Consider the following 27,546-nt stretch of genomic DNA (forward strand, 5'->3'; position numbering starts at 1 on the left):
TACTATTTTATACTTCTACATATACTCTATTACGGGAATCTCAGGAGCAAGGTCGCACAGAAGGATAAAAAGGAGGTGGGCGGAGCGAAGTAGTGCGTGCTGATACAAACAGCTGGTAGCTGCAGTCGCTCCCCCTCCACGCAATTCTGTTCGCTCGCACATGTTCATTGATCGAGCCCTCTCAGAGGCACTACTTGCACAGACTTGCTTTCGATCATTTGCTCCAGAGATTCCCGGAATAGTTTTCTCTCTCTCTCTGATATTTAATCGAAATTAAGTGCTTCAGCACATAGGCTGTGTGAAGAAATATCTTGTTCATTCTCTCTCCCAAGGCTGGGCAAACCGCCGTACCGCTCTTTTATGCACTTGTTGACTGCAGAGCGAGCAGCGGTACTGTAGCGTTGGAAGAGGGGCGGAAAGGAGGGAGTGAGCAAGGCAGGAGGCTTCGACGGTCGCATAAGTGTTGAACTTCTAGTCTTCAATTCTTATAATTGCTGTGTGGCATTGGGTGCGTTCCGAAAGTCATAACGAAACGAATGAATCAAACGAAAGTAACTGGGCTCGTGCACCTGGTGAAACCCATTATTTTAACCACTTATGGGAGACGAAAGCGCAGGCGCATCGTTTTGTCTATAGAAATTTTCCGCATGGCGTCCAGCGGAAGGCATTTCCTTCTGGCAGAAATAAACTCTACTGCGGACACTGTTACTCATTTTAATCACATTGTAAGAACAGTTGAGGCACACTCATCTTGAGCATGTTGCTTCATATCGCTCTCTGTTAAAATTATAATACCTACAATTCGAACTAGTGCAGTTTGAAGCCATCATGCACGCACGTTCTCTGCAGGCAGCAGACTATTCTCACCGAACAAACCAGCCTCCTGGACCGTGCGTTTGGTGAATCTCGTTCTTGCACGAGACGCATGGAAAGCGACTTTTGGGACAGCATAATGAATCTCACGAAACTCTTTTGGGACGGCCAGTTACCATAACTCTAACGTGTTAAACTCGTGCGACTTTCGGAACGGGCCCATTGTATTCATGGATGAAGAAATAGGTGGCGGTTAGAGGGTGCCCTCCCCGCACATTTTTTTTTTTTAAATAAATATTTTAAACCTCTTAACGCAAGTGGCTTCCCAGTCCTGCTCTGCTGCTGATTAGCCCATGCGAACTGAATTTGCCAATTAGATAGCTGAGCACTCAATTCACGATCAAGAATCTGAAGGCCCGGGGTTCGAGACCGGGCACGGGAATTTCTCTTTTCACCTTTGTTACTCTACTGTACCTGTTAAATCTAAGTAGTCTCCGTATAACAACCTCGCTTGTAGTTGTAGTATACATAGTACACAATCTCAATTTTCCGGTGGTAATGAACATGTGCACTTGTATTAATGTACTTTTATTGCTCAGGTAGAACATGAATTCCAAAATGATGGTAGCTATACTGTTGCTGATATGTTTGGCAGTTGTCGCAAGAGCACACCTTCCTTGCCGTCTTTGCTCCAACCAATCGAATCAATTCTCCAAGGACTGGTGCTGTAACAGGCTTCAAAAATGCTGTGGACCGCTTACGTCTTGCTGTTGAGGTAATTCAGTTTTATTTATTTTCTCAACATGGTGACAAACTTCAGGAAAATCCAGTGCATCAAACTGTACTCGAAATATTTAGGCGGTTAGAGTTGTTTCTCTGAGCAAGGCCAAACAGCCAGTCTACAGATGCTGTAAAGTGGTGGTAAGAAAGAAAGCTATAGATGCTGACTTAACTTAATGCCAACTACTGAAGTGATTGGAATATTCATTCAACAAAACTAGCTTTAAAGATCTACAAGCAGTTTGACCAGAAACGTTCCGGCGTTGTCATGTATTGCCCCCCCTCCAAAAAAAAAACCTTCGTTTTCTAACGTTGATATTCAAGAATATGCAACTCTGAAATACAGCACTCCCATTGTGGGAAGAGAAGTAATTTGTTTAAGCTAGATAGTCATGGAACAATCATATTCAAAGATATGTGTGCGCAAATTATCATCACTATATTCCTTCACTTTCCTGGTACAGTGATGGACTATTCTCCGTTGTATGGATCCCACTGACTACCAATACGATTGTTACAACCCAGAATTATCCGCGACTGCAAATCCTATGGGACTGCACGTGATAGTTGTGTGGTGAGGATATTAGGGAGGGTAGCCTCTACTTCAATGACAAGTTTTATTCAATTTTTGAATAGCACAACAATATGAATAAATATGATAAGCGAGAATTTGGCTACACGCAATCTTTGAACTTGCCTGTACACTGCTGTATTAAATAGTTTAGAGGAGTTCGCTAACTTATAGAACGGAAAACCAAATGAAGCTTAAGAAAATTACGTTATCTTAATAATAATATATGTAGCTACATATAATTGTTTAACAGATTGTTTTTATTTCACAGGCCTGGATGATTCGGAACCAAAACTACAATCTGTGTGATGGACGGACATTTGTTACAATTTTCTTTTATAATAAAGCAATTTTTTTACATAAACTATATATAATGCATCGTATTTTGAAATGGCCATTCCTTTATACTTGTATTCTTAAGTAACATCAGTATTAACAGCATTTCCTCCTGCACGAAAAATTGACGAAATAATTAACTGCTGGATGACGTTGATATGATACTTTCAACTGGAGAAATACGGAAACAATAAAAGTAATTTGTTACTGCAACAGCGGGCAATGATCCAGCGCAGCGTCTCCAATTATACAGGGTGAGTCATAAGTCTCCATACAAATGGTGAAAACAGTGACTAATGTTTATTTTTCCTTTTCAAGCAGGTGAACCAATGAAAAAGAGATGCCACTAAAGAAGGAAGAACGGATTGACATCATTCTGTTGGCTGGGAGTGGCACCACCCGTCATGTAGCACGTACATTCAATGCAACCCACAGAACGCAGATAACCCATGACACCGTGGTCAAACTTATCAAGAAATTCAGAAGGACAGGTTCCGTCGCCGACGAAAGCAGGCCTGGAAGACCAAATGTACGTGCTACCATTCCCAGCCAAAGGAATGATGTCCATCAGTTCTTCCTTCTTTAGTGGCATCTCTTTTTCATTGGTTCACGTGCCTGAAAAGGAAAAATAAACATTCGTCACCGTTTTCACCATTTGTATGGAGACTTATGACTCACCCTGTAGATTGACAGTATCAATTTTTCTACAAGTTGGTATTTTTTTCAATTGTTTACGAATTACCACCCGAGTCGTGGATTTATACAGAACTACGCAAATAATATATTTACGCTGAAAATGGCTCGTGTTGTCAAACAAAGCAAAATAAGTGACAAAATCTACCAGAATTATTATGCGCCACATTGCTCATAAAGCAAGCACACACACACACAAAGAGAGACAGAGAGAGAGAGAGAGACAGAGAGAGAGAGAGAGAGAGAGAGAGAGAGTGAGAGTGAGAGAGACAGATAGACAGACAGACAGAGAGAGTGAGTGAGTGAGTGAGTGTGTGTGTTAGTTCCCAAACATTCCAAAATTCTTTGAATTTTCCAGTTTGCAGATACTATTAAATAACTATCCAGACAACGTTATGACGATTCAACATAATAAACAGAAGCGCCGTCTTAAAAGAATTAGGGTTCGAATCCCGGCCTCGGCATGGATGTTGGTGAGTGTCCATTTATCAATTTCATCATATCACTACTCATCCCCATCTTCGCAAATTAGCCAAAAGTGGCACAAAAGCGAAGTAAAATAAGGCAAATCAATCAATTGCAAAAATTAGGGAGGGGCAAGATTGACATGAAATATATTTAATACATTTAATGTATACACCTCTTGAGTTTCACGAAGTGAAGTCTGATCATCCGAAGGTTAGCACCTACGCTAAATAATATTTTTTAATTTTTTTTTATAGTTAGAGGAAACATTTAAATGAGTTTTCAGGCCAACCCTCGCAAATAATGTCCTCCCCGAATTTTCTAGTTCTCAAATCGAGTTAAGTCCACTTTATGCACAACTAGGCTATTCTGGACTGAATCTACAGTTTAAAGTAGGATACGATCTACTATGTGCCTTCCGGGTATCGAACACAAGACTTATCACGTTGAATACATATATATATATATCATGTATTTGTGTGCGCGCGCGCCCGCGTCTAAAATGATACATTATCCTTACAACAAATTGGTGTTCACTGCACTTGCAATGCGTACTTGCGCATTTTCTCATGATTCTGTTAGAAGTCTCCGGTTATAACTACACTAATTACAGGTCCTTCACAATGCGACGTTTTGAATATATAAGCATATCTATTCTAATTGAGAGCATTCGACGCAAGCTTGGATGCTCGGCAAACGGAACGGTTATTGGATCAAATATATGCGAGGCCACTGCAACAGCATAAATACGAACTACGAAAATATCAGGCAGCGAATCTGGAAAAGGTAAGTGCCTGGTACTGCAATTCTTGTACAGTATATGTATTGGTATATTAATATTATTGTCTCTATACCGGGTGTTCATAAATAATTGAGGGATTACAAACATTTATTGCAAGTAAAGTATTGAACTTACGTTAATGAAACCAATCCAGAACGATCGAGGAACGCGAACACTTTGTGCGTGTGTTTTGTTAAGCTGCCGCTAGGCGACACTCGAATCAACCACATCACTCCCAGTGTTTTGTGCAATGTTTTGGTCCCCATATCACCGGACCTTACACCGTGCGACTTCTTGTGGGGTTTCATCAAAGACAAGGTATTCGTCCCACCGATGCGCGTGATATCGAAGCGATAGACAAGCCATGTTGATACGAGTGGGGCAAGAAGTAGACTATGGTATTGATGTGTGCCATGTCACTCGTGGTGCACACATGGAACATTTTAGGTGTACAAAAACACAATTCCTCGTTCGTTCTGGACTGGTTTCATTAACGTAAGTCCATTACTTTACTTGCAATAAATTTTTCTAACCCCTCAATTATTTATGTAACACCCGGTATATAGTACCTAGTCTAGGTTATTCGTGGGGATGTGCGCGTTGAAAAACTGAAGCATATAAGCAAAGAAAAATACATGGTCTGTCCCAAAAGTAATGATACTAATTCTGGAAAAATAGTTTTATCGAAACTAGGTTCAAATACACTTAATATTCTTCAAAGTAGGAAACCTGAGCGTCAATACAGCGGTTCCAGCGTTACTTCCACTCTTTGTAGCAGCACAGAAAGCCTTGACCGGAGATTCCTTTCAGAGCACTCGTCGCGGCTGCTTGGACCTTTTCGATCGTCCCAAAACGGTGTCCACTTAGGCAGAATTTGAGCTTCGGGAACAAAAATAAGTTGACCTGGCCTAGGTCCGGGGTGTGCGATGGGTGGGGAAGTGTTGCTACATTTTTCATGGCCACAGATTCCCTCACTTGCAGCGACGAGTGCGATGGCGCGTTGTCGTGATGGAGAAACCAGGTGTCGGCAATCTCAGGTCAGACGCGTGCGACTTTCGAGCACCTACGCGTAAAATTCTGCATTGACAGACTTCACATGAGCCACATGGTTGAAGTTTTGGCTAGTTTAAACATTTGAAGCGTGTCTGTAGTGGATTTACAAAGTTTGAGGCAAACTTTTATTGCGTGTCGCTGCTCTACACTATGCTGCATTTTCTACATTTTTCATTTTGCTGCCGATTCGAACGCTGGAATGGCTCGGAAGCAACTGAGTTGCATCAGACTGCATAGTGTATAGCTGACATACCCCACCAACCATTGCGCCTAATAGATCCATCTCTCGATCTTTCTGACTGGCCTGCCAAAATAGTCGCCTTACTTTTGGGACAGACCTTGCCGATGATTCGGAGTCTGACTTTTCACAAAATAAAGTAAATGTGCAGAAAGATCTCGATGAAATGTGGGATAACCCGAACTTCAAACCTCGAAAACCATTAATTACAGAAAAAAAACAAGATAAGGGAATGTTAAAGCGAGACAAGCCTAATTGACAACCTACAGAACCCATCAAAACGTAACTGACATACCCGACATCTGGAAAATGCCGGCGATACTGGTAATGGAGTTCCTGGTCTAACTGAATAACGAGACCTACATAAACAGAGTTTCATAATTTTTTCCATGTAGTTCCCAGCAATTAAGTATTTGCACGCACAAAAACTAACGAGAATTCAACGACCAGAAAGGAGCTTTTCACAAAGGTAAAGTTGCATACGTCAAACATAGGAGAGGTGCACCCACAAAATTTTAAGGGAGGGGGAGAGTTCAACTATTGAAAAATAGTTTTGAGCGCAATTGTGAATAGAAAATTGAGTGAAATCATTATATTTGCACTATTTTTTACAGTAAAGTGAAGTTCAAAGGGGTGCTTCTGATCCCATACCCTCTCCCCTTCGGTGCATCCATGACGTCAAGAGACTCAAAACTACAGCATTGGCAACAAGATAACAATAGTATGTTCCGAACTTGCATACCAGGATTCGCAAAGATAACTCATAATTACGTTGATTTTAGAACCATATATGTAGATATGTATTTACATGTATATCAGTTTCCTGCTCAGACAAGAATCGCTCTAAACTAAGCTCTACATGCAGTTTGACCAGAAACATCCCGGTGCTGTCATGTGTCGCAAGCAAATTCCTCAGTTTTCTAGCGTTGTCATTCAAGAATATTGAATAATCTGAGTTTACACAATAAGATCCGGATCTGACCTGTACTAATTTGGAATAACCAATATACAGGGTGTCATTTTAATGGCGCCCACGGACCATAGAAACGTCTAGGACATGAAAACAAACAACTTTTCTCAATAACATTCTTCTCTTTGGGCCTCCCCAGTGGCGCAGTGGTAGCGTGATTGCCTTGTAATCAAGTGGTCCCGGGTTTGATACCCGGTGGAGGCACATAGTGGTTCGGATCCTACTATAAACTGTAGGTCCAATCCCGATCAGCCTTACTGTGCATAAAGTGAACTTAAAACACCAACTCGATCAATCTTTGGGGCTTTGTTTCGGTGCTACAGTCGTTGAAAAAGGCCTGTTTTGCCGCCTGAATGCTGGCAACCCAACACATTTGATTGCATTTGAGATGTCATTTCCTGTCGTGAAGCGATGCGTGCCAGAGTTGCCAGGAACACACATTTCTTTGAAAAGTGACATAGCTACAACCAGCCACATTATGTAACTTAAAACAAAGCGACAAATCGCGTTCTGTAACCCAACGGGAAGTGAACCAACGATGCGAAAGATTGTAGTAATATCGGATTTTGTCTCTTCAAATACTTGCAAATCTTGGTACCAAGTTGACATCTTCAGTCTATCCACTTCATTCTTCTGATACTAGTTATCTGTGACAAACTGAACAGATGACAAAATAAAAATGAAAGAACTCAAAATTTCAAAGGTAAGTGACAATTGTTGAAAATACAGGGATATAAGTACATAAAACAAGCTCTCCGACGACTGTTTATCTACGCACCGCATACACATGTAATAGTTTGCAACTGTGAACATGGTAGTATATTCGATGCTGATTCATCATTAGATTGTTACTGTGGTTTTACGTGTTTTAGCCGTAATGTAACAACGGGAATCTTTGATACTTCTGTTATCAGCACAAAAGTAACATAAGGCCTGTATCAGGACACAAACCTGTAGATACCAACCTTGCAACGAGATTTGCAAATATTTTACATGTAGGCTGAGACAAAATCCGATATTGACACTTCATTTTGAATAAGTTTTTATCATTTCTCGTATCGTTGGTTCACTTCCCCTTTCCCCTGGGATGACTGCTGGGCTTCTGGAGCTGGTAGGTCGTGATACCCTAGATGTTCGGTCTACTGGACGCTTTCCTCGCTTCTTTTTACAGCTAATATTTGGTTGGTAGTCTTGTCATTTTTCACAAATTGTGTGTTCCTTGCAACACTGCCATGCGCTATTTCACCGCAGGAAATGACGTCACAGATCCGATCAGATGTGTTGGGTTGCCATCATTCAGGCGGCAAAACGGGCTTTTTTTGAACGAATGTAACGCCGAAACGACGCTCTAAACAGAAAAATGCTAAAGAAAAAAAGTTGCTTGTTTTGGTGTCCTCTATACGTTTCTGTGGTCCGTGGGCGCCATTAAAATGACACCCTGTATATAATATAAATATAGATATAAAATGACTGCTCATCAGCACCAAATCGTACAAATTTGTTTCGAGTTATTAACAGGGGGATTTATAAAACTTGGGGTCCTAGGCAATCATTTTGGGCCATCCGACATTTTTTGGTATTTTACTTTCACTAATTGCATGCTCTAATAAAAACACATGCAAACTTTAAAACAAACACATGTTATTAAAAATTATTCATTAAACTTTGCTAAAACAATAAACTTTGGGTATACCTTCGCTACAGCCCTGGATGGGATTGTAACGTGCCGAATCCTTGCACAAAAATATTATCATCAGATTACAATGCGACACGGGAGCGTGCTACATTTGTTTATACGTAGCTCTATACTCCCTCCTAGAAGCCTGTGAAGCAAGCAAACAAAAACAAGTCTTCTGTGCAAGTAGTGACTCGAGAGAGGGTTCGACAAATGAACGCATGAGGGGGGGGGGGGGATTCATTGGAGGGAACAACACGGCTGCAGGCACCAGCAGTTTGTAGCAGCGTGCACTGCTTTCCGTCTACTCGCCTTCTCTTTCTCTACCGTTATGCGCGGTGTTGTTCCACAGATATCTGGGTAGGAGTATAGTAGCCGTTAGTCAATCGCAGATATATATACTTTTCTATTACTTTTTAGGTAACTGGACATGATGCAGGTATCAACAATTGCAACTTTAATCATGCTGCTGTGTGTGCTGGTCTTGACTGCAGCGCATCTTCCATGCAGGATGTGCTCAAATCAGTCCGATGACTCGCTAGAGTGGTGCTGTGATCGACTGGGGAAATGCTGTGATGAACGGAAGGACAAGTGTTGCTAACTCAAGAGCTAAAAAAAAAAAAGGTAAAGTGTTCCCCTGTGCTTAGCACCACGCCATGAAGGCGTATAGGGGGTGTGGGGGTAACGCCCCACACTTTCTTGATCCGGTCGTGAGTGGGGTGATGTGATCAGCACCACGCCCTTGACCGCCTTTACCCCCCAGGGTTTCCCCCAGGTACCCATGTTATTCGACGCTGGGTGGGCGCCGGGGCCGCTTCCATCGTTAGAAAAGTTCCCGGATTTGAACCGGCCGGGGATCGAACCCGGGACCTTGAGCATGGTAGTCAGACGCGTTACCGACTGAGCCACCGCGGCGACAACTCAAGAGCTAAGGTTCTCTTTTATTATTATTTATTTTTCGGTACCAAATTGGCAAATTGAGTGAATTAATTAAAAATTAGCTAACAGGCGAAAACTAAATTAGCCGTTCCAGGAAATTAACCATGGAATGATAACCTTCCCTAGACGAACGCCAACTCTAATCATTAGTAAAATTATTTTCATTGAAATCATAATGCACCGACAAATAACGAGATACAGAGCGATCAACTGAAGTGTAGACCGCTACGTAGAGGTTTGCGCTATCTGCAAGCGAGGCGCTCGCGGCCGTATGTCGGCACTGTAGATTGTCCGTGAATCAAGCGCGCAAATTTGCGTAACTAGTTTCAAGAGTGATTTACTTGTGTTCAAACTAGTCGCCTTCGATGCGCATACATTTTTGATACATCCACTAACGAAATTTTCAAAAATTAGATATCTAATATTTCGAGAACTAACTTCCTCCCTACACAAATTCGGACATCGCAGCTGGACCATGCTATTTTGGTGCTTTTGAAGCCTATTTAAATTTATGAGCTACATTCAGTCGCCAAAAAATATGCAAAGGATTGATTGATTTGGTGTATTTTACATCGCTTTTCTGACACTTTTGGCTAATTCTGTAACTGTTTTACCTTTCCAGGTCAACACTGAAAAACATGTGAACTCGCGGTTAAGAGGAAGATAGGAACAAGATTTTTCCACTGTTCTACTCAATGTATTTGAAAGAAAATTGAATGAAACACTGTTTTGCATAAAATTCGCTGTGTATTTACTGCTAATCTATCATGTTACAGGACTACTCCAGCTGTTCTGCCAGGTAAAGAGGATCTGGGGACTTACAGCATATTTTTGCGTTGGAAACTATGCATTCTCAGCTCTAACAGGGTGTCTACCAAAACAAGTCCAAAATTGACTTTTATTGACCTTTTTTCATTTTTCTTGACCTTTATTTATTCGACTCCTACCTAGGCAAAGTTGGAAATTAGGAATTAAGAAAGTACATTTATTTAATGAAAAAACACTACCAAAAAAGACCAGTTAACATAAAAGCTGAAGTTGTATTTAACAAGAGAATTAAGACTTGCTTTATCAATGTATCCTGGACTGTATTTCGCAGACTATCGAGGCTCTGGCGTCTGGACTCTCAGCCAGTATAATCTTATGTGGGGCTCTTGTCCCTGTATATTTGTGACTGTTCCTTCATCCTCATCTTCGCAATTAGCCAAAGGGCAGAAAAGTGAAGTACAATAAACTAAATAAATCAGTCATTGTGATAGGAAAATGACTACAAGTATAATTTGTTTACTTTTCCTTGACTGTAGACATCCTATCTAATCATATTTTTTTGACACCATGCCATGTGTATATATAGTTGGTTGTATAGGGGATTAAGGTACCATGCTCGAAATGAAAAAGAAATTGACTAAGAGCAAATGGAGGATCAACCAGCAGAAGATGGCGGTATAATAAAAAGAATTCGTAACCCGTCCAAAACAAACTATTTCATTGCAGGAGAGCGAAAACGTCCGGTGTGGAGAGGGTGCAACTCTTTCATTGCTAGTGAAAGTAAATGATGAATCACACAAGACTAGATTGCCTGCTGGATTTTCCAGTAGGACTTTGACCAGCGGTGTGGTTCTTTATCTGCTAGTTTTCGCCTTACACGATACTCATTACTAGGGATAGGATTTTCATGGCCTAAAAATCACCAAAATATGCACAATAAAAAATGATCTTATGACCTAATTTTTTTAAAAATATGCACTATAATTTGAAAAATATGACCTTACAACTGAACTGTTTCAAACATCAGTATTTAACACATGCTGAGATATTTTCACATACAATTCTTAGTTCACTTTATGAGGCCAAAGTGCATTTCCTGATTTAATTCCATTACGAAAGGAGACTGGTTTTCACAATTTTTCAGGATATAAACTGGGACGTATAATTGTAAAATATTCAACAGCTTGAGTGAACATGGGAATATGAACGAATCTACTTCGAAAATGGCTGTATATTCCTTGAAAAAACAAAAAAACGCTGAATATGACCGAAAATCTATCAAAATATGCTCTATCACGTAGAAATGGCCAAAAATGCCTAAATATGCCCTTGAAAAGCCCCTTAATTTAATTAGTTTCTTCATAATATGAATCTATATATTTAGGGAACACATTACCCTTACCAAAAAAAAAAAAAAATGCTAAGTCATGACAATCCTAGCACTACTCATTACCATACTTGCTGGCAGACTTTTTCCCCCACAAGACATTGCGCAGAGCGCACAAGCTAAAAAGATGGACGAGAGACTTGAGCATAGTAGGAGAATGTAGCTAGCTACTGCTGCTATTTTCCTTACAACTGCCAAAACTTGAGTAAGCATTCATTCATAAGGAAAACATGTCAAACACATAATACAGTGGTAATAAAGATTTTCATTATTAGCTATACTCTATCTCAGGAATCTCTGGAGCAAGGCAGCGCATAACTGGGAGAAAGCCCTAGTGGGGGAAGCGAAGCAGTACACGCTACTGCAAAGGCTGGGAACTGCAGCCCCTTTTCCCGCCTCCATGCAATCCTGTTCTCTTGCACTTGTTCATTGGTCGATTCATTACTTGCCTAGAGACTTGCTTTCGTTCGCTCGCTTTAAGATTCCCAGGCCAGAGTATAATCACATCTGTCATGTCGTGTACAAATCTCACTACGGATAACTCCTAAATATAAACAGGAATGTACCCCATTCTTTTTAAATCGAGAAGCGCATATAATATATTAAACCGCTTTTGCTTTCGTTGCCAAACTCAGATTATCTTGCACGACCAAACTTTCTCTGATTGGTTGTTAGTACAGCAGAGGGGCAAATTGCAATTAGAACATGATCGTCACCAAAACCAGTCTACAAACCAACCTGGCAGCCAGTCTAGCGCCAACTAGGCCATTCCAGTAGGAAATCCAGCTCCGTAAGATTCGGCCTTAACACCGTTCATATTTTTAGCGTGAGTTATTAATTCCTACTATTTTCTTTGACGCCAGTCTGTTGACATTAACAATATTCCCCTGCCCACAATGAGTCACAAAATAATTTATGTCCTCATTTCGTAACGCGAGGAATGGAAACTTTTAACGTAATGTAAATTACAGTGTTTCAAGAACAGTAAAAATATTAGTAATAAGAAAACATTAGCACGTGGAATGGACGAGATAATCGTACAGACGTCTGCATTTCAAACTTTGACAAAATACTTCTATCCTTTTTCATTTCTTTAGCGTAGAGTTCATAAGGGTCAATACTACATCTTTCACCTTTTCACCGCATCTCTCTGTCGATTGCGCTAACACACTGTACATGTGAAGTAGTAGTGGTAGTACAATTTCCACAACATTAACTAACGGTTGTGTAATTTGCACTAAGGCAAACAATGCACGCATACTTATATTCCTATTCTCTGTTTACAAGTGGGCTCGTGAACATGGCGTCGCCGCATGCTATGACGTCACCTGAAAACAAACCGTATAGGGGAGAATGACAACCATGCCTCAGATTTCGAGTTCAGGACCCTCCTTGGTTTCGTAGCGCGTACGCTAATTACTCTTCCACAGGGAAAGTCTTCCTAACTTCGTCTTAATTGTATTAACCTCGCGTGACGTTAGACACTATTTCCACTGCGTCTGTAGCACACGTTCGCTCGCAGCCAAGTGTTAAATATTGAGTTTATTTCTAAAGGCATTTCAATATTAGAGCATTAGTCACTGGTAGAGATAGGTTGTGTCGTCATAGGATGTGGCTTCATGGAGTAGAGTGTTTTCCCCAAAATGTCAGGAAGACGGGGATTTGACATAACATTTCCAGTGTGATCATTTCCTTCAGAGGACGAAAATCGCGTACCACGAGGCAAGGTCTATAGCAAGGTCATCGTCTCTTGAGGAACGCTTCGGAAAGCCTGACGTTATTAGACAAACAGAGGCCTACACGCAGAAGGTAAGTTAAATGAAGTGTAGCTTAGTAAAATTGGCAGGTAAGCTCTTTCTGGGTGTATAATTCCTGCATGGATTTTCATACTTATGAAGCATGAGGTGGTACTTTAGTTCGGCAGAAGTATTGGTATTGGGAGGAAAAAATTCTCAAATGACTTGTTTGTTAAAGTATCGTTTGAGACAGGTATACTAATCGGAACAGGGCCTACAGTGCATTGCGACCAGCGCCACATGTGCATGAACTAACTTCGAATCGAACTACGTACCTTTAATAGGTCAAGCAATACTGAAGTGTTGGTTTTGACAGTGGCGCTGTCTAGAAAGAAAAATTGAAACGAACACGTAATGGCGTTCCTAGAGGATAGCCGTCCAAACTACGGCCCGCCACGGCTTTTTGCGTAGCCCGCATTAGTACTTGTAAAACCTCAAACTTTATTTTGATGCATTATACTTAGTGTAATATGACTCAAGTAGTTACCTAGCCATGCACAGGAAAAAGTTTAGACACCCCTGTTCTAGATGATATGATAAGAGGAAACCATGCCAATGACAGAGTGGTTATCGTAGTAACGCTAGGAAGGCAGGTGTCATGGTTTCGAATCCTGGGTAAAGTACGGATGTTTCAAGAAGTTTGCTCCTCCATGGAGACGATGTGATCAGCACCATGCTCTTTACCCCACCCCAGGTATCCATTCATCTGGGTGAGCACCAGAGTTGCTTTATGACGGGGAATTTTCAGGAAAATTACTATACCCGATGTCACCCGCCCCGGAAATCGAACCCAGGTCACCCACCAACGTGGTACACGGACGCACTACAGAACGGACCATCGTCATCACCCTATAGATGACGTATGAAACACTTGATCCCCTTGATGATATCAGTTTTATGAAAATCTGAGCACGAAACGCTCACTGTTAAAAGTAGTAATCATATCGCGCACCTTATTGAAAAGATTCATCCAAAGTTTCTTCCCATGAACATATATTCAGCAGAAATGTGAAACCGACCAGAGCACAACTGATTTCCCTATATCCATACGAATAGCCGTTGCTTAAAATTCCGAAGGGTGGCGGTGTAAATCGGCTGACGCTTCTTATTCTAAATTACTCTGACCACGGCCATGTTCCCGTAACAGAGAACACGCTCTTGCATCTCCTCTTTTCCTGCTCCCGTCCATAGACAATAAATACAGAACTAAGCGAACTACGTAGAAGTTAGCCTAAAGGTTTCTTAACGTTTGTAGTTTCATGCACATTTGGTAGAATTTCAATAAAACCTTTTCCGAGCAGGCCTCATCTTCTGGAAGGTATCAACTCAAGGCAAGCCCTGACCTTTTAGGTTAGGAGGAGTCAGAGGTCCACCAAAAGTAGGCAATGGGTAGGGTAGTATAGGGTGCAGAGTTCAATGACCTAACCGACTCTCCAACTAAGCACTGGTAATGGCGACAGACAAGCTGCCATCAAAACATTTCTCTTACGCTTACCTAGAGTTTAAGGTTTTATAGCGACGTATTCTATTATATAATCTATACTAGCACCAAAACTTTTGAAACCTCGGAAAATATGCGAACTACGGGCTTCCCCGTCACAAACTATACCCTGTACCAGCTAACTGTGGAGCAGGGGCGTGCATAGGGGCAGAGAAGGAGGGAAATCGAGTCAGAAAGCGGGTAACTCCAGTCGCCCATTACACAATCCCGTTCCTCTCACTGTTCTTTGGTGGAGCTGTCTCGCGTTACTACTTGCGCAGAGACTTGTTCTCGTGCCTGCTCTACAGTTAGCTGGTACAGGGTATAGCAACACTGCTTCCATCCCAAGGTTTCAAATAAAGCGGTGGATATATAGCGCATACGTAATGAAACATCACGCACGCCAATCTGTGCCCAGCACAAATTAGAAATAGGTGCCCAGTGCGAACAGGCTCTTAACAAAACAAGTCAATAGGAATGGTCTCAGGATAGACTGACACTTTGTCGTTCGGAACTTTGGTACACGGATTGGAAAATTTTACCTAAGCCAGATTTACTTTAACATGCGACTACTACCCGATTATACATGAATAAGTCATATTTTGTTCAGAGAAATTACAAAGTCAACCATTGGTGCAAATTGTGAGACTGCACTGCGTGGCTGCATATAATTTAGGATAAAATTAAGTTTTCGGCGGTTCCTAGTGTCGAAACGAGACGTGAAACAAACACGTCAGGAAAAGCTACTTTCATTGATTGCTACATTTGCAACGTTGTGCGAGTTTTTGTGGGGAGAGAGACAATCTTTATACCATTAATTTCGAGAATCGAGACAGGCATTTACATCTCGAGACGAAACCGAGATGCCATCTCTATATGACTAAATCAATGCGATTTTTCACGTCAGAACAAAAATGAAATGGCCATGCTTGTGGAATACTGTGTAACACTTCCTGATTTTTAGTACTTGCAACCCTTCCTGGAAATTTCACGGGAACATGGGCGTACCCAGTGCAGGACAGGGGCACTTGACCCCACTGGAAAAAGTGGTGAAAATTTCATCGCTCATTGTGCTGCTCTTACGTGCAAAGTAACAAATGTTATTTCCTTTTCAAAATAATCAAAATAAAACACTGTGCTCCGTGAAAAGATGTTTGTCCTCTGGAAAATTGACTGGATACGCCCATGTACGAGAATCAAATTTTATAGACCTATGAGGGGCTATAAAATATTTTCTCCAAAGAGGTGCAAGACTTTGAAAAACAAGTGTTCTCTGCTCTTTACAGGTAACTAATAGTGCAATTCCGTAAAATATCTACTGCTATACTTTGAAATTTTGGTTATTTTATGAAGCAACTGTACCTCTCAAGATTAGCAGTAATGACGATGTATAATGAATTGGCAAAATAATTATGAATGCCTCCATGGTCGTCCTCAGATTTGAAGTTCTGTTCCTGGTACGCCCTTATTATTAACAAATTACCGAGTGAAATCATGTGTGTGCAATAATTTTATGTTGACATTTTCCAGGGAGGGGCACATGCCCTCTCATGTCCCCCTTCCAGGTATTCATGAATGCCTTACACAGAACCCCATCTCAAGATGATATAATGCCGCCTCGAAATGTGATGTTAGAGAGAAAATTAAAATGGGGGAATGCATGAATAACCGTCGTCGCTAACATTTAGAAACTGTAGCCTCGTTATGTCAGTCCTTACACATCTGCAAGCAAAATTAATCACCTTGACATACCTATCCTTGAAGGGGGATGGGAAAATTCAACCTACGAAAAGGGAATGAACCAAAAAGAACCACTAACAACCAATTCACCAACTTCTTAAGGTAACTTTTAAATTCCTTCTCTCATTCTTCACATGCATGCTTCTACTATGGCTCTCAGAACTTTCATCCTTCTAATTCTTCTGCTGTGTATTATGGATATGGTGCTATCTGCAGTTCAATGTCAGTTCTGTCGCTTCAGTTCTTCTGATCGATATAAACGATTTTGCTGCAGTGTATATAGGAGATGCTGCTGATACAAGATGGTAGAATAATCCAGGTATGTAATGTGTTAGTGATATAGCAACAGTGCCTACATTTCAAAATAATTTATAAGTATGCAAACTTTGTAAGATTTTATGGTAACCATGACAGTTTGCACTAAAACAACTTTATAATAGGCCCGTCTAGTTCGCTGCACTTTTTTACTCTCTGCACTCACACGTCTTGTTGGTTACACGGTGCAACACCAACTAGTCTTCGTTGATTTGGTATCAAGTAGTGTATTTGTTGGTCTGCACTGTTTGCACTATATTCTAGAGTGGTGTAGTTTGTGGTGTATGGTCACGTGGTGCATGCTAACTAATCAAATGAACGTTTAAAGCAGCAGAAAGGCATTTGTTCAATTTTCTGAACTTCAACACTGCCATTCGTCTACTTCGTTTAACGTCATTTCCTTGCACCAGCCTGACACCAGGATGCACCTGCACTACACCTAGTGTCACGAAGTGCAGCAAACTAGACGGGCTGATGATGCAGGTTAATTTCTGTTTTCCACTAACACCCAAGCACATGTGAATGATAATCAAAATGATTAGTATGAAAAATATTGCACCAGGGACTTTTGGTACCATAGGTCATTGGAGGGAATAAAAATACTGGTTCAGAATGACTAAGACCAAGCACATGTGTGGAACAGTCAACAGACAACTGCAGAGTGTGGACTAATGAACAACCACATGAGGTCCTCCAATGGGAACAAAACACCCCCAAAGTTGATGTGTGGTTGGGGATTACAAAGTGCAACAAGGTATAGGGCTCATTTTCCTTCCCAGGACACACAGTGACAGGCAATGAGTATCTTGATTTGCTGCAGTTGTTCCTTCAACCACAATTGGAGCAGAATAGCATCTTCGAAACCTTGGTTTTCCAAGATGGAACCTCCTCACCTCACATCGCAAAGACCGTCCTTGCATACTTGGATGCTACATTTCCACGTAGGTGGATTAATACGATATCACAACACACATTAGCACCATCATCTCCAGATCTTACACCTCTTGACTTTCTTGCATGGGGCTACATCAAGTCACAGGCATACAGGGTGAAGATGACCTCTCTTCAACACCTATGCCAACATATCCAGCACACTGTGTTCAACATGACACCGGCAATGGTCTCAAAGGTGTTTGGTGAAATTGTGCATCATTGGGATTCATGTGTAGACATGCAGGGTGCTGATGTAGAAGTACGTTGAGGTGACACTTTCAAGATTTTCTTCTGTACATCTATTATCATGTCATATTTTTTTTAATCTCAAGCATCTTTTTTTTCTCAAAAATGGATCAAGACTTTATAATCACCGCGCGCATGCGTGCGTGCATGCGTGTGCGTGTGTGTGTGTGTGTGTGTCTATATATATATATATATATATATATATATATATATAAACAGCTAACTATATAACAGAAACAAGTTAATCTGATTAACGAAATCACAGTAAAATAAAAACTACAGATGGACAGAAATAAAAATTTGACCCAATATTGATTACTAATCTGATATAAAATTGCACAGGTGAGTTTCCATAAAAACATGAATGGTTCAGCCACCTCCCTCATGTATATAACCAGTGATAAAGGGTTTTTACCTTAGAAAAAGAAGCTCTGTTACAGTTTACAGAACCTTTAAATTCATAAAAGTTACAAATGCCACATTACCACTAAGTTACAGTAGCTACATTATAAAAATAAAAGATTGGTAAATTTATAGGCAATTTAACAGACACTGCTAATTAATCCATTTCATCCTTAATAAAAATGCATAATAATTAATACTACCTTGGCTCTATTGAAGTTTAGAAATACAACATGCATTTCTATTTGAGACACTGACTGGTAAAGTAATAAGAATTTACTATTTTCATTTCAGCTGTACATTCTAGCTACACTATGAAGGCCACTGTCACCATCATGTTGGTAATAATACTCAGCATTATAGTATTGTCATTTGGTCTGGAAACCCCTTGCCTACATTGCTCAACAAGATCTCAAGGAGTTCGAAGGTGGTGTTGCAGAAATGCCGCAAGGTGTTGTGGTTTCTAGGTAAGAAACTCCCACTGTAGCAACTTTATTTGCTGTTAACTGGTGTATAACAAATTTTTACACATGGTTGGCAGATTCTGAAAAACCAGAACATCAGCCCCGGACAAAAAAGGATATTATTCTTGTATTGGAAAGGCATGCATATTTCATTTTTGACAAACATTAATTGTGAAATGAATACAAGTATGAAATGAAGTAAGTACACAGTGGATTATAACATCACACTGCATCAGCTTGCTTAGTGGCAGCACTAAGATGTGAGCAGTCCCATGTTCAATCCCCAGTAAGAGCTACTGGAAGTAGCGAGTTTCAATCAAGAAAGCCACAAAACAGCATCATTCAGTGAAAACTGTTTAACATGCCTTGGGCAACAAATGACTGTTGGGCCACAAGTATAGTTTTAGTTAGTAGATTCCTTCTAAATGCTATCTATTAGAGTGCCGAAGGAGGAGAATTTTACTCATGCATTAAATAGTTTGCACTGTTGACGCTAGATAGCGTACAAAATTTAGAACTGCTTCACTCAAGCGAAAAATGCTTGAACCAGCCAAAAGAGCAGACTAAGACCAGTTGTACACCTATAACAATATTTGTGATAGTGGGCCCTCAAACATGGACCATGAAGTGAAAGATGCAGTGAAACAAACTTAAGTGAACATAGTAATCATAGACATGTTAAAATGTAGTTTAGTCTATCTTGCAATACACAGTGATAGCATCCTCGTGGGTGGGCGAGACGAATGAGTATGAGCGAGCAAAAGTCGTCCTATGCAGAACTCTTACTACCTGTATTATTTACTTCTTATACAGTGTTATATCATGCTTTACACTAAAAAATTAAGGACTTACTCACTTTCTCTACTTTAAATAAATTTTGAGGACATTTTAATGAAGCATGTTATGTACACATACAAATGCACACAACGATCTATTAATTAGGGATGTGACTTTTCTGCCTCTTTAGGCTAATTCTGATAAAGATGGATGAATGTTGAAAGATTAACACTGCTGACACTCACAAAAGGAATGCTCACAATCAGGCTGGACTAGAATCATAAATGTAGCAAAAAGTTAGTGTATCAAAATAATTGTTACACGCCAGATTAAAGCACCTCAGTTTGTATATTGAATCTACACTACTACTATGACCAGCAAGCATGCAGAATACTGAAGAAATGTTATTTAAAAAGAAAATTCTAGAATATTTATGTTTATCTCTTTACAGACTATGCAGCAATAGAGACAAGGAAGTCTTGTGCAAGGATTAATCTTCATTTGTCCACAATAAATTACTACATATTGTTGGAAAAAAAAGTACCTGGAGCATTGCAGACAGTGTCATTCAAAACAATGAATCAATGTATCATATGATAAGTTTTGTGCTAAGACATGTGTTTAAGAATCAATAACTATTACAAACCATTGCCTTGTTTAACTTCCTCTATTAATCCTTGAAAAATCATAATTAATATAAATGCCTTCAAGCCACAGGAAGCATGATGACAGTCAGGGGGTGAAAAAAATTTCCATTCCATGTCTTGCAAACTCTATATTGATGCGTACATAACAGGGACATATGTAGATTTGATCCAGACCACATGGACATCTTTCCTGTGTACATTTAGGTTAATTTTATAGGTGATTATATACATTTCATACCTGTGATACGGATATGGAATTCATATTTCCTTACCAAATAAACAAAATTCATGGTTAGTCTTCTTTGAGTTTTTAAGTCCACCTATATGCACAGTTAGGCTAATTGGGACTGGGCCTACAGTTTAAAGTGGGATCCAAAGCCCTGTGTCACCACCAGGTACCTCGATTGTATGTTCTGGATTTTACATCTTTCTGCATTACATATTCAATATGCATGATCACAAGTCCTGCACCATGCAGTCTAAGGATTTGGGCTCCAGCTATGGGACGTGCGCAGGTTTGAGTCTCCTGGGGGAGGCGTAACAACTTATCTCTTGAGATTTTGGCCTGTGTATGGGACTGGTGGCCACCCACCCCCGTGAGAAAATAGGGGAGCTACGAAAGATTAGCATAACCCAGTCATGAAAACCTACTACGATTGGGGGTTTATCATGCTGACCACATGTCACCTTTAACTAATAGTTTTTCTTGTATGTATGCATTGCTTCCATTGTAGAATTATTTTCCTGTAGTTTACGGTTATTACATGCATTAGAAAACAGTTTTTCATTGTGATGTTTCAGAAAAACACACGCTCCCTTCAACTGACATTTATTTTCATTTTGACTAAAGATACAGTTATAACAATGGTTAGCAATTTTTTAAACAAAAAGAATCTGTTATATAATGGATGATGTCAATGTTACATTGTTGTAATATAGCAACTTAACTGTGAAAATAAGCAGTGTTCTATTTTTATTTCAAATATAAATATTTTGATCACATTATTTTTTATGTAAAATTATGAATCCCAAATATCATCAGGTAATTCAAAGTCATCATTGTTTTCACAAAGTCCCTTGATGTTTTCTGTTACATTAAATTTTGAAAGATGGTGGCTTACTCCATTTGTGAAAAAGAAAACTCCATACTGGATCTATGTTACCATTTTCATTATTTAATTTATTCCAGTGTTCTTCTGCAGTGAACGAATCTTTCCAGACATTCAACTCTATGTTTCCCGTTAATCTTTTTAAAACCCTTCTCTTTTTAATCAAATGCTTCTCTTCGATGATATGAGTTGACAAACCTCTTCTTGGGTTTAGATTTGTAAAGTCCAAATCGTGTTCGTGCCATCTTATTGCCATTTTCCTTGCTGTTTGTCCTACATAATCCTTTTGAACATGAACTTATATTATATATTCCTGTGGTTTCCACATCTGGTAGAGTTTCTCATTTTGAATTCATTAAATGTACATTGCAAACTTCTTGGTGATCTAAAAACAATTTTGAAATTAAAACTTCTAAAAATTTTTGCAATTTTATGTGAGAATCCCTTGTGGAATGGAATGCACACAAATTTCTTTTCAACAGATTTTTCATCTTTGTATTTCTCTTTTCCTTTAGTTTTCTTGAGACTTGTTTTTTGATTTGGTTTATTCTGTTAGTGTGAAAGCCATTTTCTTTTGATTTATTAAAAAGCCTTTCTTCTTCATTTTTGATATCCTTATTATTAGAACATAGTCTTTGTGCTCTCAGGAAAAAAATTAAAAATATGTTATCCATTGTTATACATGTATGTTCTGAATTGGCATGGATGTATTTTTCCCCTGCTAATTTTTTCCTATGGACTGATGTTCGAATTGTTGTGTCAGTTGTCTTAATTTGCAGATCAAGGAAAGAAATTACATTGTTATTCAAGTGAATTTTATGCGACAATGTGATTCATTTAACAATTTAAATATGTCCATGATGGTGTTCTCATTTTTAGCAATAATTATCACATCATCTACATATCTGATGTAGAGTATGATATCCGCACCTATCTCATTAACAATTGGAGATTCTATGTAATGAAGGAAAATGCTGGAGATTATTCCGGATACTGGGTTTCCCATTAATAGATCATTACTTTGCTGATAGATTTTGCCATCAAATATAAAGTAATTGTAATTTGCGCATACAGTAAACCATCGAACAATTTCCCATGATTCTACTGGATTAACCTTAATCTCAATAAGCCATCTGTGTAATGCATCCGTGGCACCTTCTATTGGGACACTAGGATATAAATTTTCAACATCAAAACTTGCAATACGATACTCATTATCCCAAACAATATTTTTTAGTTTGTTTCACTTCATATGTATTTTTAATACTGAATGGTGTTCGTTGTTTAATTATAGCAAGCCTTTCAACTAAATATTTGGATAGTTTGTATGCAGGATATGTGAAAGTTGCAATGATGGGTCATATTGGAGTTCCCGATTTTTGAGTTTTTGGTAGTCCAAAGGCAATCGGCAGGGTTTTTCTTAATTTCTCTTGGTATCGTGATACTGCTTTCAATTCCTTTCTATACCTCATTTATTATTTTAGTTATAGGGTTATGAGAGCTTTCTGTGAAATTGTTTACTTTGAAACATTCAATTTTTTCTTTATAGTACTTAATTCGGATAAGGACAAGTTTATTTTCCTTGCCCGATTTTATTAAGAAAATGTCGTTTTCTCTCAACCAGATCTTGAAACTATGAACTTTTTTCCCCAACCTTACATGCTCTTTCTCCCGTTCTGTGTATTTTGGACCTCTGTTATTTCTTCTGTTGTATTCAAAACTTAAACCGTTCATCAAGAGCATCATGTGTGAGACTTTGTAATTTTCTCTTTTCCTCCTAATCAAAGAAATTCAGTGCTTTTTCTATTGAAATCACAAAATCTTCCTCGTGTATATAAGCACTACCAACTGAAAATTTCATTCCGAATTGAAAAATTTCTATATACTCATCAGGTACATCAATATCCGTAAGATTTATAAATAATCTGTTCTCAATGTTCTTAGTTTCTATTTTACCAGTGACATCAACAGTTTCCCTTCTTTCATTGTTGTTAAGCCACCATCTTTAATATTTAATGTTACAGAAAACATCAAGACTTTGTGAAAAGTCTGAATTACCTGATGATATTTGGGACTCATAATTTTAAATAAAAAAATAATGTGATCAAAATATTTTTATCTGAAATAAAAATAAAACAGACTGCTTCTTTTCACAGTTAAGTTGCTATATTACAACAATGTAACATTGACAACATCCATTATATAACAGATTCTTTGTGTTTAAAAAATTGCTAACCATTGTCATAACTGTAGCTTTAGTCAAAATGAAAATAAATGTCTGATGAAGGGAGCGTGTGTTCTCCTGACACGTCACAACGAAAAACTGTTTTCTTATGCTTGTAATAACCGTAAACTACAGGGAAATAATCACCCTTTAACTGGCTGGATGATCTTCCACCTTGGGTGAGTGAGGGAGTAGAATCAGGTGGGAGTGGTAGGTAGGCCCCTCAATGGGCTGTTGTGCCACAGGTTATAATTTATTATGAATGATCACAATAGAGAAAAATGCTATAAAATATTCCTTCATTTTAAATGTAACACCAAAACACAATTTGATAAAATGCTCCCAACCTGTATTCGGTTCCTTTTATTTTTTTTAGTAATTACAATGTGTTATTATTTAGTCTACAATTTTGCATATTAAGACAGTTGATAACATGGCACTTAATAAGAACTGATTTCAATTAATAATGATTACAGATTTCATGTGCTTCTTGAGTAAATGGTTGGTTGCACTGCGAACGGAGCGAGGAAGAAAATTATTAGAATTATTATTAGAAGAAAAAAGCAATCATATCCTTGTGGAAACGTAAGGTAACAATCTCCTAACGCAAGACGCATGTGTGCGTTGGTTTTGACGATTCAAAAGTGGCGATTTCGACTTGAAAGACAAAGATCACCCGGGCCAGCCGAAAAAATTCCAAGATGCCGAATTGCAAGCACTGTTGGACGAAGACGATACACAAACTCAACAACAACTGGCAGAGAAGTTAAATTATTGGTCGCCAAACCATATCTGATAGTCTTCATGCCATGGGAAAGATCCAGAAGGCAGGAAAATTGGTCCCACATCATGAACGACAGACAAATGGAAAAGTAATAAACTGTGTGTGAAGTGTTGCTTTCTCGGCATGAAAGAAAGTCTTTCTTGCATCGGATAGTGACTGGGGACGAAAAATGGATCTACTTCGAGAACCCAAAATGCAAAAAGTCATCAACATCGACCGCAAAACCGAATCGATTCAGAAGGGAAGACAAAGCTGTGCATTTGGTGGGATCAGAAGGGTGTGGTGTACCATGAGCTTCTGAAACCAGGTGAAACAGTGAATGCCGTTCGCTACCATCAACAACTCATCAATTTGAACCATGCATTGATCGAAAAGCACGCAGATTGAGCGACAAGACACTGAAAAATGATTTTGCAGCACGACAATGCCTCATCACATACAGCTAAAGGCAACAGAGACACCATTTCTGCACTTAGCTTGGAAATCTTGCCCCACCCGCCATCTCACCAGACTTAGCCCCTTCAGACTACCATTTGTTTTCATCGATGTCTCGCTCACTTTCCCAGCAACACTTCAACAATTACAAAGATGTTGAACAATGGCTTGCTGACTGGATCACCTCAAAATATGAACGATTTTTCTGGAAGGGCATCCAAAATTTGACGGACAGATGGGCACAATGTATAGCTAGCAATGGCGCATACTTTGAATAAAGCATTTGTTACCTCTCTCCCCAGATACACTTGTTTTCTTTCGGATCAATTAAGAATTATAAACCTGCACACCTGGTAATCACCTCAAGATTTTTCACAATTTCACAATCAAATTTCTCATTCGCCATTCCATTAAGCCTTTTACAGAATGCAACAAAATAAAATTATGCAAGTGAAATTTAGGTTGTTTACAAATTAATAGGTGATTCTGGAAGTATTTTGAATGCAGATCACACACATGACATCATCTTTCCATCATCATGTCAGGATTTCTAACAATTTTACAATCAAAAGTCTCACCTTTGCCATTGCATTACACCTATTACAGAACGCAATAAAATGAATTTATGCAATGCAAGGAAATTTCGGATGTTTAAAAACCAATGTTTGATTCTGAAGTAGTATTTTGAATGCTGATCATGCACATGAAATCTTTTTTCCTTCATCACGTCAGGATTTTTCACAATCAAAAATTCTCATATCTGCCATTCCAAAATGCCTATTACAGAATGCCTTTTGACTGATTGATTGGTGTTTTAAGTCCACTTTATGCACAGTAAGGCTAATCAGGACTGGACCTACAGTTTAAACTGGAATCTGTACCACTATGTGCCTCCACCAAGTATCAAAACCAGAACCTCTTGATTACAAAGCTACAATGCTACCTTTGCTCCATCAGGGAGGCCGATCTCAGAACGCAACAAAATATATTTTTTTCCACGTGAAATTTCAGTTGTTTACAAACCAATAAGTGATTTTGGAAGAATTTTGAATGCTGATCACGGAAATTACATCTTGTGAAGGAAATTTTTAGGAGGGATTTTCGAAAATAAAACTTACGTAATCAAAGTCCATGCAATTTTCATGCCAGTGTATCTTGTAAAAGTAGGAGATTAATCGCTTACTATTCTATGAGCATTTACAGTTCAAAATTGGAGGAATTTAATTGTAGAAAACCAATATTTTACCACTATCTAAACAGTCATATCTATTGGGGCAATTAAAGAAATACAAATTTTATTGTGAAATTAAGCCAATTAATATATTGCTGTCTTCTGAAAAAAAACAAGACGTAATGGATAAAAATTTATTTAATTTTTGGAATCAGCATGCTGAATTTATTCAGAGACAGTAGTCATTTGCGAGACATCCAAACACATGCACACCGGTGTAATAACGGTGTAATGATTACAGATTTGATGCGACAAATAAATTTCTACACTACATATGGAGCGAGCAAGAATTTTTAGCCTATTTGTTTGCAAACCGATAATATGCATTATATTATTAATAGGGCATATCTTTACAAAGCTTCTTCAATTTTTCCCCAATCAAAATAATGAAATATTGTTTTAACAGAATTTTGAGTGATGTAAAAAACGTTTGGTGTGAAAAAATTGTTACACCAAAAGTCGTACGGTAGCATTTCTCACCCCTCGTAACTTTACATATCTTTAAATGATCAGTCAATCACTCTTCCCCAAATAACAATAAATAGTCCATGAACATAAGAATATATATGCTGACAACTCTGGCATCTAAAACATAACGAGCTAGAGAAAAGGCCACCCGCTTCCCCTTTCCTCGAGAGAAGTTGATCCAGCATGGCATTAACACTATCAAGAGTTTGGAATGCCATCCTCGAAATTAGTTCTTAAATTAATAGAAGTGGTAGTCTAATGACTTATCTGCAGTACATTTGGGTCTCATGAATCCTCTCCACCACACCTAGTCTTAGTCATCCTAGCAAATCCCATGTATCATTAGTTTTCAATTGAAACTTTATAACACAGGGGTTCCAGAACTTTTTCGTTTCACGGCACCCTTAGTGTTTCAAGATTTTTCCTGAGTGCCCAAGTCAGAATGTAAGCCTATCTAACCCTTGCAACACTCAGTGTGGTTAGGTTGCTTGCCTTAAGTTAAAAAATACACACATACTTCAAATTCAGAAATATTTCACATTTAAAAAGTACTAATAAGCACATATTTGGAATAAGTGTCATTTCCGTGAAAATATTGGAACATTTCGCGATGCCCCTGTATGCCACAGTGCACACTTTGGGAACCACTGCCATAACAGATTGTTGTCTTGTCAGTGGCAGCAGTTCATGATGGGCAGTATTCTGTGAAGTCCAACAAACACAGACCATAACCTTCAAGTTGTGGTTTTGATCTATTGGAGGTCAAGTTCATGAACTGCTAACAAAAGATGACAATGTACATGTCATACAGGACCAACTTACATATCGGGAGCCAATCAAGAAACAGATCCTGAAAAGGCAGCAAGGACAAAAGGAATCAATTGTGTGTATTTTCTGATCCAAGCTGGTGGTGTTGTTTTGGTCAACATAGTGAGTTGGAACATAAAATATCATAAGATGAGCAAAAGTAATAAATTTCTCATTATATTGCAATTCATTTACTTAAAATAATGTCCCCTCTACTTA

The 27,546-nt window shown here is 38.9% G+C and overlaps 1 protein-coding gene and 2 long non-coding RNA genes across 8 annotated transcripts in view; 2 read left to right on the forward strand and 1 right to left on the reverse strand.

The window, feature by feature from the left end:
• Positions 1-27,546, reverse strand: part of LOC145978542 (serologically defined colon cancer antigen 8) — a 93,313-nt gene that overhangs the window by 48,515 nt on the left and 17,252 nt on the right. The gene's annotated exons all lie outside the window — the stretch shown is intronic.
• LOC145978823 (uncharacterized) lies at positions 4,349-10,053 on the forward strand. Its single transcript, XR_014440747.1, has 3 exons — positions 4,349-4,444; positions 8,796-8,999; positions 9,937-10,053. It is a non-coding gene; the product is annotated as an uncharacterized LOC145978823 (long non-coding RNA).
• Positions 13,064-20,343, forward strand: LOC145978862 (uncharacterized). The gene is made up of 3 exons (XR_014440760.1): positions 13,064-13,278; positions 18,676-18,848; positions 20,074-20,343. It is a non-coding gene; the product is annotated as an uncharacterized LOC145978862 (long non-coding RNA).

The sequence above is a fragment of the Lepisma saccharinum genome, chromosome 25 (genome assembly GCF_977018435.1).
Source record: "Lepisma saccharinum chromosome 25, izLepSacc3.1, whole genome shotgun sequence".
Lineage (NCBI taxonomy): Eukaryota > Metazoa > Arthropoda > Insecta > Zygentoma > Lepismatidae > Lepisma > Lepisma saccharinum.